Raw genomic sequence first — 9,420 nt, 5'->3', positions numbered from 1 at the left:
TGCCTCATTTATCCTAGCAGTGAGAGCCTCCATTTTTGATTGCACCTCATTAATAGCTTTTTTGATTTCAACTTGGTTAGATTTTAGTTCTTTTATTTCTCCAGAAAGGGCTTTTATATCTCTCGAGAGGGTTTCTCTAATATCTTCCATGCCTTTTTCGAGCCCGGCTAGAACCTTGAGAATTGTCATTCTGAACTCTAAATCTGACATATTACCAATGTCTGTACTGATTAGGTCCCTAGCCTTAGGGACTGCCTCTTGTTCTTTTTTTTGTGTTGAATTTTTCCGTCTTGTCATTTTGTCCAGATAAGAGTATATGAAGGGGCAAGTAAAATACTAAAAGGGTGGCAACAACCCCAGGAAAATATGCTTTAACCAAATTAGAAGAGATCCCAAATTGTGTGGGGGGAGAAAGGGGATAAAAAGAGGTTCAAAAAAGGAAGAAAGGAAAAAAAAAGAAAAGAATTAAAAAAAAAGAAAACACCTAAGAAAAATATAAAAAAGAAAAAATATATATATTAGATATACTAGTAAAAATCGTTAAAAAAGAAAAAGGTAACAGTTAAAAAAAATTTTACCCGAAGGCGAGAAAAAAAAACAAAAAATGAAAAAGAAAAAAATTAAATTAACTGCAAGACTAAAAAAAAATCACAGGGAAAAAGCCATGAGTTCCGTGCTTGGCTTTCTCCTCCTCTGGAATTCTGCTGCTCTCCTTGGTATTGAAACCGCACTCCTTGGTAGGTGAACTTGGTCTCCGCTGGATTTCTTGTTGATCTTCTGGGGGAGGGGCCTGTTGTAGTGATTCTCAAGTGTCTTTGCCCCAGGCGGAATTGCACCGCCCTTACCCGGGGCCGGGGTGAGTAATCCGCTCGGGTTTGCTTTCAGGAGCTTTTGTTCCCTGAGCGCTTTCCGTAGAGTTCCAGAGGACAGGAATACAAATGGCGGCCTCCTGGTCTCCAGCCCAGAGGAGCCAAGAGCCCAGGGCCGCACTCCTCAGTACGCCCTCAGAGAACAGCGCCCAGTTACTCCCATCTGCCTGGCCTCCGGCCGCGCTCCGAGCTCACTGAGCCTGCGACAGGTTCAAGGTAACACCGAGCTGCAAGCTTACTGTCAGCTCTGTCTCTGTAGCCGGCTTTCCCGTTCCAATACCCACAAGGTCTGCGACACTCAGACACCCCCGATCCTTCTGTGACCCTGCGGGACCTGAGGCCACGCTGACCCCGCAAGGGCTTCGCCCCAGTTTATCCTCTGGAGCGATGTGCCTCAGCGGAACAGACTTTTAAAAGTCCTGATTTTGTGCTCCGTTGCTCCGCCGCTTGCCGGGAGCCGGCCCCTCTCCCCGGGGTCTATCTTCCTGTCACTTTGGATTCACTTCTCCGCCAGTCCTACCTTTCAGAAAGTGGTTGTTTTTCTGTTTCCAGAATTGCTGTTCTTCTTCTCTTCAATCTGCCGATGGATTTTCAGGTGTTTGCAATCTTTAGATAAGCTATCTAGCTGATCTCCGGCTAGCTGAAGTAGTCTCAGCCTGCTACTTCTCCGCCATCTTGACTCCTCAGAAAAACATTTTTAAGTGGAAAAGAATCCTACCTCATCCAATTTTTAAAACATATTTAGATCCATCTGAATGCTTTCTTAAAGAGGTGAAATCATGCCCAGGCTACTTGTTTTTCTACTAAACCTAGAATTCATGGAATTAAGAGAGGCCTTGACTGTCATGTGTGGCCCCTTAATATTCCATAGGCTGGTTGGGAGGAGACTACTTTCATATCCTAAAATAGAGGTGATAGTTAAATACTTCTCATTATATTTGAAAATGTAGGTAATTTTAGAGCATCTGGTATTGCTCCATTTTACAGAATCCAAGGAAGTTTAATCATATAGCCAAGTGACCCTTAGATAAAAGAGGCAGGGGATTTCATCCATGTTCACGAGACCCCAAAGCCCTCTGTTCTCACTGCCAGTGCAACCTCCAACCACACTGGAGAATAGGACACAAGGCATGCCGGAGGTTGTGATGGACACCAGACAACAATAGGTGGGAAGGTGATCTGAGGAAAAAAGAACAAGAAGAAAAAAGTAAGGAAGAGCAAAACAATTGTTTGTGGTATTTGATAGCCTTTGCATTTACATTATAAAAATATCTAACTTTGTACTAAACATCACAAAGTATTATTCCTTTACGTTTCTTCCCAATATTCTGAGAGGTGAAAAAGGTCTTGTTTTTTCCAGTTTGCAGGTGGGAGACCTGAGATGGAAAAAGGTAAAATGACTTTCTCGAAGGCACAGAACCAGAAAGGAGAAAACCTAGCCTTGACCCTTGTTTTTGAGAAACAAACCCAATGGTATTTCCACTGGACAATTTTGCCTCTGGGTTTATAAGGAAACAGGATTTATGCATGACTCCATGGTCTTCTGAAGGGAAATATAAAAATAAACCTAGTATTAAAACATTATTGGACACAATGGAATACTATGCAGCCATCAAAAGAAATGAAATCTTGCCATTTGCGATAACATGGGTGGAACTAGAGCGTAGAACTTAGAGAAATAAGTCAAGCAGAGAAAGACAACTATCATATGATCTCCCTGATATGAGGAAATGGTGATGCAACATGGGGGCTTAAGTGGGTAGGAGAAGAATAAATGAAACAAGATGGGATTGGGAGGGAGACAAACCATAAGTGACTCTTAATCTCACAAAACAAACTGAGAGTTGCTGGGGGGAGGGGGGTTGGCAGAAGGGGGCTGGGGTTATGGACACTGGGGAGGGTATGTGTTTTGGTGAGTGCTGTGAAGTGTGTAAACCTGGCGATTCACAGACCTGTACCCCTGGGGATAAAAATATATGTTTATAAAAAATAAAAAATTAAAAATTAAAAAAAAATCATTCGACATACCAATAACTGTTTTTCAGTATCAATCTTCTACATAGCTCTGTAGATTTTTGGCTATCTTAGCATTTGCAGATTTGACATAACATTGTGTTACCATCCATATTGGCCATTCATTCTCTGGCAATGGAACGTACCTCATCCATAAATCCTGCAAAGAACATGATATCCTAACCACGCTTTAAAAAATCAAAAATCGGGGCGCCTGGGTGACTCAGTTGGCCAAGCGTCTACCTTCAGCTGGGGTCATGATCCCAGGGTCCTGGGATCGAGCCCCGCATCAGGCTCCCGGCTCAGCGGGAGCCTGCTTCTCCCTCTCCCTCTGCCTGCCATTCTGCCTACTTGTGGACTCACTTGAGCTCTCTCTCTCTCAAATAAATAAAATCTTTTAAAAAATTAAAAATTAAAAAAAATCAAAAATTAGAAGCAGATTATCATATCCTACCACAAAGGATGACAGAATGCAGATGTCTGCTGCTGTCCCCTTCCTGAGCCCAGGGAAGAAGCTAAAGAAAATGGAGAAGAAAGAAGCACAAGGCAGAACTTCAAAGTCTTTTCAAAGCACATATGACTTAAAAACAGCTTTTCTACTTCATTTTCAAAGTGCGTTAAAAACAAGGTTTGCAGTAGTAATAGCAAGAATGGAGACAGAGTTTAGAAATCATACTGTGAGAGTCCTAGAAATAGATGTCCCTTTTCCATCAAGATGGATTAATTATTGTTCTGTCTCTTCAGTCCTAGGGCCCTGCAGCAAACAGCACAAACACCTGATAGAATTTACTCAGACTGAGCAATGCATTTGAACCTGAACTTGCAGACCACTAGCAACATGATTGCTCCCTTAAAGACTTCCCCTCACATTCAGAGTAAAAGCCAAAGGCCCTTCAGTGGCCTAAAGGCCTACCTGATTTTGCCCATTGTCCTCACCTTTTTGTCCTTTTCTCCTACTGCTGTCCCCTTGCTCTCCTGATCTAGCCACAAAACCTCCTTGTTGCTCTTCCAACTCACCAAGCACACCTTTATCTAAGGCCTTTGTACTTGCTGCTCCCTCTGCCAGAAATGCGTTTCCCCCCAGATATCTGCACGGCCAGCTCTTTCAAATCTTTCAAGATCTGACTCAAATACCACTTTCTCAGCAAGACTTTCCCAGGATATCTTTTAAGAGCTGAATGTTGTCCCCACCCCCCAAAACTCATTTGTTGAAATCCTAACCCTAGAATGGGTTGGATGCTATTTGGAGATAGGGTCTGCAAAGATGTAACCTAGTTAAAATGAAGTCCTCTGGGTAGGCCCTAATCCAGTAAGACTGTGTCTTCATAAGAAGAGGGGCATTAAGACACAGACAACATAGAGGCCATCTGCAAGTCAAGGAGGGAGCCCGAGGCAAAACCAATCTTCCTGATACCTTGATGTCTGGCTTCCAGCTTCCAGAAGGATGAGAAAATAAATTTCTGTTGTTGAAGCACCCAGGCTGTGGGGCTTTGTTATGGTAGCCCCAGCCAATTAATACACTACCCTAATAGAAGTAACCCCACCCTCAGGGGCGCCTGGGTGGCTCAATGGGTTAAAGCCTCTGCCTTTGGCTCAGGTCATGGTCTCAGGGTCCTGGGATTGAGCCCCGTGTCAGGCTCTCTGCTCAGCAGGGAGCCTGCATCCCCCTCTCTCTCTGCCTGCCTCTCTGCCTACTTGTGATCTCTCTCTGTCAAATAAATAAATAAAATCTTAAAAAAAAAAAAAAAGAAGTAACCCCATCCTCAGCTCCTCTAACCCATTTTCTGTTCTCTTTTCTTCAAAGCCCTTGTCATTATCCAACGTACGATATATTCTACTTATGCATTTTGTTTACCACATCTATCTCCCTTCACTAAAATCTATACTCTCCCAGAGCAGGGATGTTTTTTTTTAAAGATTTTATTTATTTATTTGACAGAGAGAGAGAGATCACAAGTAAACATAGAGGGGGAAGAGGGAAGCAGGCTCCCTGCTGATCACAGAGCCAGATGTGAGGCTCGATCCCAGGACCCTGAGATCATAACCTGAGCTAAAGGCAGAGGCCTAACCCACTGAGCGACCCAGGTGCCCCATCTCCCAGAGCAGGAATTTTAGTCTGCTTGTTCATCCATCGCTATTACACCTGTTCTAAAGAGCGCCTGGTGCATAGTATATGTTCAATAAATAATATTGGGTTATTGGATACACCCCAACATGTGTATGCACCACCCAACACCCCATGAAGGAAGAAAGACCAAAGGCAGTCAGGGTTCAGAGAAAGAGGGAAGAAGACATTTGTGATGAAGTTCTAGAACCTAGGTGAGGTTTGGTGGGCTGAGGTCCGGAGCCGATGACCAAGAAAGAATTCTTGAGACATCTTTGGTGCAAAATGGTGGTTTATTAAAGCACGGGACAGGACCCGTGGGCAGGAAGAGCTGCTGCTGCCCCGGGTTGTGAGGGTCGGCATGTTATATGTCCTGCTGTTGGGGGAAGGTGAGGGGAAGGGAGGTGTCAGTGGAGTTTTCATATGCTAAAGAGGGCCTACAAGGTGCCAGGATGTTCCGGGCCTGCTGGAGGCCTTGCCCTTGCTGCTGGATCAATGTTGTCTTTAGACCAGCCATTAACATTAAGATCTTTGGGAGACTTTTTGGTGGGGTCTCACAATCCTGCTATCAATCGTCTTTGTTAGTGAGATTTAGGACATTTGTAAGCCAAGGGAGACTCCTGTCTAGCAGGATTGTGAGCTCTGCAAGTTAACTATTTGCTTATTGTTCCTGGCAGTCAGGGCTGCCTGAGGGATGCTACACTTATGGAGGGGAGTGGGTGAAGAGGGGGTGCAAGGCGCCAGCTTTTGCTTTGTCCTCAGCCAGCCTCCTGCTCCCTCATCATTTGGGCGCTGACACAATAAACTTCTCCAGAGACAGTATCTCAGATGTTTCTTCTCCACCCACTTCTGGGCTCTGCTGGGCAGCCACAAGCAGCTCTTGATCTTCTAATGGTGCCTAGAAGTTCTACAGAACCCACAGTGGGCACCCCCGCCCAGCTTTCCGTGCTGTTTCCTGTCTCTCCTCTGCATTTCAGACCCACCAGGAAGTGAATAGACCAATCAGATCAGCTGACTCACCGCTGGGCCTGACAGGAAGCTCGCCAGCCACTCTGTGTTCAGTGATGCTGGCTGTAAGGGCGGGCTTAGCCAGAGCGAGCCATTTTGTTGTTTATGCAGTAAACTTAGATTGACCCTGCCCCCCCAGAGAAACTTAACTTAGAAACAAGTCTGGGAAACCAGGAAAATATGACTGACCAGCCCCTGATAACAGAGCCCATATACCAGGATGTGTCAGGTCAGGGGGAGGTAACAGAGCCCAGAATATAAGAATGAGCCAAGCCAGGTGGAGACATCTAATCAGGAGAGCACCTCCCTAACCACCCAAGAATGTGGGCCCTGCCTTTTAGGCACCAATTCTGACCAAAGTGATAGGCTAGTTCAAATAACTACTATAGGGTAAATTGTAATTCAATTGGCCACCTGTGTGTGACCAGGCTCAACCACATGGCCTTTACTCTATAAAAGTTAGTCTGTGAGGCTGGGAGGGGCCGCCTCTTTGCAAGAGACAGCCCTGGCCGGTCAGTTTGATTCTCAATGCTTGGCGCGAAATAAAGCTTTGCTTGACCTTCGCTTTGTATCAGTCTCGCTCCTTTGACCATGGACCCAACACTGGCTACTCCTTTTTGCTCTGTATCTTTTCTCGTTACTTCCTACACACCAGCTCTTCACCTTACCACAATACAAAAAAACACACCTTTGTGTTTTGTATTGCAAGGCTGGGTGCTGTCTGATGATAAGAATCAGCTAGTAAGGGGTCTCATCCTTCCCACAAACTTGTTTGGTTGCTAATGTCTTACAGAGGTCTGCCTTGAATCAATGGGTTCTTTTATTCTTCTCAAATGCAATATATATGCAAATGTTTTCTCGGAACAGAGAATTAACTTCCCGTGCCTCTGAGTATTACCTGGCATCTTCAGCACTTTAGGGGAAGAAAGACTCCAGAGTCTGCCCCAGGGCACTTTTTCTGAGCCTAAGTTTGCAAAAGGAACCAGAAATGGTCACCCTAGTAGCGGCTGGGAACAAAAGAAGCCAAGAGACTCTGAAATGGCCCATAAAATGGGAGACAGAGATTTACTTTTTATTGTAATAAAGGATATTCTTTGTCATCAAGAAATAGCTAATAAGAATGTAGATAACCAGTTGTGGATGCCAACAGCGGGGACAGGACCTATATTGGAAATCTCTGTACCTTCCTCTCAATTTTGCTGTGAACCTAAACTCTAATAAAATAAAGTCTATTTTTGTAATGGCTAGCAAGATAAAGCAGTACGATAGTAATGATCACAGTTCATGGTTTTGCTATAACAACTCATGGTTGACAGGGAAATTTAATTTTAAATATAATTTTTGTTGACTTCGGGTTATACTCAATGCTGAATACATTGGCCATTCTGTTGCTCAGAGCAGATCTTTTAGTTGCCCAGAAAACCATTCCCTTTTAATCCCACTCACACAGAATTTTGTTTGTACCTAATGATGGAAAATGAAGTGTGAATGAGCTAACCCAGCAGTTGGTAAATTATAGCCCAAATCTGACTCACGCATTGTTTTTATAAACCCCAAGAGTTTTTATAAACTCACAGATAATTTTTATAAACCCCAAGAGCTGGATGCTTGGGGTGTGTCTAATTTTTAGGTGGGGCAGAGAGGTGCCTCTTTGGGCTCCACACTTGGGGAGAGAGAAGGAAATTAGAGGGTGCTGCACCTTATTTCTCTTTCCTGAACATCACTAAAATTCAATTTAGGGGCACCTGGGTGGCACAGTGGCCGACTCTTGATCTCAGTTCAGGTCTTGAGCTCAAGGTCGTGAATTCAAGCCCCATGTTGGGCTCCACACTGTGCATGGAACCTACTTAAAAAAAGAAAAAAGTCTGAAGTGTGTAAGCCTGATGATTCACAGACCTGTACCTCTGGAGCAAATAATACATTATATGTTAATTTAAAAAATTAATAATAAAAAAAGAATAAAGAAGAATAAAAATGAAATTTAAAAAAAAAAAATTCAATTCAGGGAGTGCCTGGGTGGCTCAGTGGGTTAAACCTCTGCCTTCGGCTCAGGTCATGATCCTGGGGTCCTGGGATTGAGCCCTGCATCAGGCTCTCTGCTTAGCAGGGAGCCTGATTCCCTTCCTCTCTCTCAGCCTGCCTCTCTGCCTATTTGTGATCTCTCTCTGTCAAATAAATAAATAAAAATCTTTATTTAAAAAAATTCAATTCAGAAAATTCTCCTTCTAGCCCTGATGGAGTGATCATTCTTTCATGAAGGTAGGTATCACTCTCCTCATTTGAAGAACAAGGAATCTGCAGTTCAAAGACTGTGGAGATGATGAAGAGCAGATTACACGTACTCTGGGGACATGCCCCAGTCCATTAGAACCACCCTATGAAAACAAAACATGGAGATTTTGACAAAACCATTGACAGAGAATGCAGAATGATACTACCATGGCTTTGAAACAAGGGTTCTCTAGCAAACTTCACATGTCAGAGGTTATCAACAAAATGGGCCAGGTAGGCTGTGGATGCGTCTCTTACAGTGGGTATATCCTTCTGGAGGTCTCTTGTCTGCTTGTGTCAAAAACGATTTAATTGCTTTGTATTTAGTTTTTTGAATGGATTTCACTCCCTGCCATTAGCAACATCACATTTCCCATAATTCTTGTGAGACATCTGGTGGTGGGACGTGTTAGTAGATGGCAGCCACCCAAACTCAAAAAAGAGAAAGTTAGAGTACAGAGTGTAGAGGCAGTTGTCTTACCAGTTCATATTAGATGAAGGGCCAAAGCAGGAGAGTGAGCCAAGATCCTATTAATTCACTAAGCTCGTTATTGGCTTATGTGCTACAGTTTCTATTTTTATAGCTGTTCATATAACCTAAGTTAATAATCATGAATTCTTTCTTCCACTGCTCATTCCATTTTCCCTTTACTCTCTGCCTCTCCTCCATTGGATGGGGTTTTTACTGGCTATAGAGACTTAAACCCTCATTCCTATAGAAATGGAGTTCTTGATGATCCTGTCTGTTCATTTATTTATTTATTTATTTGACAGAGAGTGATACAGTGAGACAGGGAACAAAGCAGGGGGAATGGGAGAGAGAGAAGAAGACTCCCCACTGAGCAGGGAGTCTGATGCGGGGCTTGATCCCAGGACCCCAGGATCATGACCTGAGTCAAAGGCAGACTCTTAACAACTGAGTCACCCAGGCGCCCCAATCCTGTCTTTTTCAACTGACACAGTTCTCCACTGGTGAGCCTATTGAATCTTAGTCCATGTCCTTGATCTAGTTACTGTCTACCCAGCCCTCATGGTGTAGCAGCAGTACAATTTTCTTTTGGTGATCAGGATCCATCATCCCAGTCTTCTCCACCTGGTTTTTTTCTTCTTTTAAAATATTTTATTTATTTATTTAAGATACATACAGTGAGAGAG

The sequence above is a fragment of the Mustela nigripes genome, chromosome 6 (assembly GCF_022355385.1).
Source record: "Mustela nigripes isolate SB6536 chromosome 6, MUSNIG.SB6536, whole genome shotgun sequence".
Lineage (NCBI taxonomy): Eukaryota > Metazoa > Chordata > Mammalia > Carnivora > Mustelidae > Mustela > Mustela nigripes.
This window is presented reverse-complemented; position numbering follows the sequence as displayed.